Source organism: Anabrus simplex, chromosome 5 (assembly GCF_040414725.1).
Source record: "Anabrus simplex isolate iqAnaSimp1 chromosome 5, ASM4041472v1, whole genome shotgun sequence".
NCBI lineage: Eukaryota > Metazoa > Arthropoda > Insecta > Orthoptera > Tettigoniidae > Anabrus > Anabrus simplex.
The window spans coordinates 305,270,950-305,273,745 of record NC_090269.1 but is presented as its reverse complement, the minus strand read 5'-3'; positions in this window follow the sequence as shown (position 1 = coordinate 305,273,745).

Sequence of the window (2,796 nt, the reverse complement as noted above, 5' to 3'; positions counted from 1 at the left end):
GGTTGGCACGCGCTGGCCATGCCATGTGCGTCATGAACGTTGCGCGGCAAATCTCGTAGCACGTGGTCTGTGTATGTTTGGCGCGAGGTATTGTTTTTTGTTAGGGATAGGAAGGAAGCGGCCGTGGCCTTGATTAAGGTACAGGCCCAGCATTTGCCTGGTGTGAAAATGAGAAACCACGGAAAACCATCTTCAGGGCTGCCGACAGTGTGGTTCGAACCGAAGGTACGTAGAATACCAGGTAGGGATCACGAGGGAGGTGCGCAGTGGCAAAGCAGAGCTGTGACGTCACGTAGGACCCTCGCGTTGAATCTGCTCTGAATGAGGTAGAGGTTGTTCGAATAAGAATCGCTGTGCACGCAGAAGCTAGGTGCTCATAATACACGACAGTAACATATCTGTGGTGTATAAGAAACCGCGCGTGTTTATTTTATGTGATGAAACGTAAAAAGCAGTAAGAATATACACTTTTTAGTATGCTTTGTCGTGCCATTGCAGGCTGCACAAATCATAGCAGGCACGCGAAGGAAAGAAACATACACTTTCATGTATTCCCTAAAACCACTGACGTAAATAAATGGTGACAGAAGTAATCAAGACATTATCGAAAGGTATCTTTCTCCGCTTCGAGGGTTCGGAAGGCTTTATGACGATCCTCTTCCGACAGCTGTGCCGCGAAAGGTGAAATCACTGCTTCTAGCCTCAATGCTTCCGAGGCTATAAGAAATTCCAACTGTTCTCCGGAAGATTATGAAATCTTACGCCCAAATATGTGCTGATGATCTCGATCAGAACTCGGATATCGTGTGCCTGTCTAAGGCCAGCGTTGAGCCCACAACATCCTATTCTTTATCGGAGGATGAGCAAGGGTTCGTTAAAGCCCTTGAAGATCTAGTAAAACAGCTCGAGGACAGTCGTGAAACCAAGGACCTGCTTGAAGACTTCACTGGGTATAATGTATAGCTTTTAGGATAAAGAAGAATAACATCGATATAGAAAGTAATTACGGAGAGAAAACAGGTCAAACTACAAGGGGTGGAAATTATATTTCAAAAAGAGTCCCATTTTTTTGCAAGTTGCTTTATGTCGCACCGACACAGATAGATCTTACGGCGACGATGGGACAGGAAAAGGCTAGGAGTGGGGAGGAAGCGTCCGTGGCCTTAATTAAGGTACAGCCCCAGCATTTGCTTGGTGTGGAAATGGGAAACCACGGAGAACCATCTTCAGGGCTGCCGACAGTGGGGTTCGAATCCAATCTCCCGAATACTGGATACTGGCCGCACTTAAGCGACTACAGCTATCGAGCTAGGTAGTTTCAATTTTACCACGGGAAAGAACTGAAAGAGGATTCTAACATCTTCACAAACCTTACGGATATCCTGAAAAAGAAATTCCCCGAAATTTATGAGCTTGGAAGTTGCTTCGTGAGAAGCCGTTCTTTTATTCGAATGGACGCTTTAAACAAAAGTAAGACATTGAAGAGACCGGGTTTCAGTTAATACAACACCGATAAAGAAAGAAGAAAAGCAAAGAAAATTCACTGATGCTATGGATAAGTGTGTTTGATATTCCTTTTTTTAAATATCAGCATTATTCTTTGTGCATAAGATACCTGTTATTTTTTTTATGAAAGGCAATTTATTATGTTGTATATGAAACCAGTGCTAAGAATGTTAATATACAGGCTCATTAATATGGCCTATCTAATTTTAACGTGTAATTTGTCATTTCCTGGCACTTGGAGGAGAACATTTACTGTACTGTTCATGTTGTGGACAGTTTCCTAACATTTGCTGTTCGTGTTGTTGACAGTGTATATAGTTTCCCAATACTGCTTGTAACAACGGACATATTTGTTGCAGTCATCAAGCTTTAATGTTCGAGTCTGTAACAATTAGAGCCCCTTGTTACTGTTATCATAGGTGTTGAGAACATGAACATATGGAATGGCCATTCCACTGCGATCACAGTCTTAGCATTGTTACAACCTTTTATACAGATCGAAATACTTCAGAAACGCTGCTGGATTCACACTGTATTTGATCTCCTATTATTACTCTACTGTAATAGTGAAGTAGAATGCATTTTCTTAGGTGATGTTAAAATATCAATGAAGTTATCTGTAACTTGTGGCTAAAACAGAATAGCTTACAGCTGTGCATTAGCCTACCTCATAGAGAAGACAAGGCGCTGAGGCGTGAGGGTTCACGTTGACGTCATTGACGGTCAAGCGTAGTGGGGAGACCTGCGCGTGATCCCTACCTCTTTCTCTAACTACCTTGGTTCGAACCCACTATCTCCCGAATACTGGATACTGGCAGCACTTACGCGACTGCAGCTATTGAGATCGCTGCCAAGAAGCTTTGGAGCAGTCAAGGTGAGGATTTTGGCGGCGATGACCTATACTAGGAAGTGTCCTGGCATTCGCCTCAGTGCAGATGAATGGAAAAATACGGAAAATAATTCTCAAGACAGCCGACGAATGCTGAGCTGTACAGTCACCGGAATGAGCCGACCTAACCCGTCAACTTGAACTCTCCCATCTGAGCTGTCGGCACGGAAGTTATGTTGTTGATACTCGCTGCAATGTTACGTTACGGTTGTAGTTTACATTTTCTTACGTTAAAATAAATTACGTCGGTATGTGTAGAGTGGGTGTCGGCCCTTAAGCGGCCACGGATGGGCCGTGGTCCAACAACTCTGCACTCTGACCGGCCAACCGACTAGAGGAGGGGTGACCACGGCTCGACAGTGGCTCTACGCCTCTGCATTCGGGAGATGAGACAGGGCTGG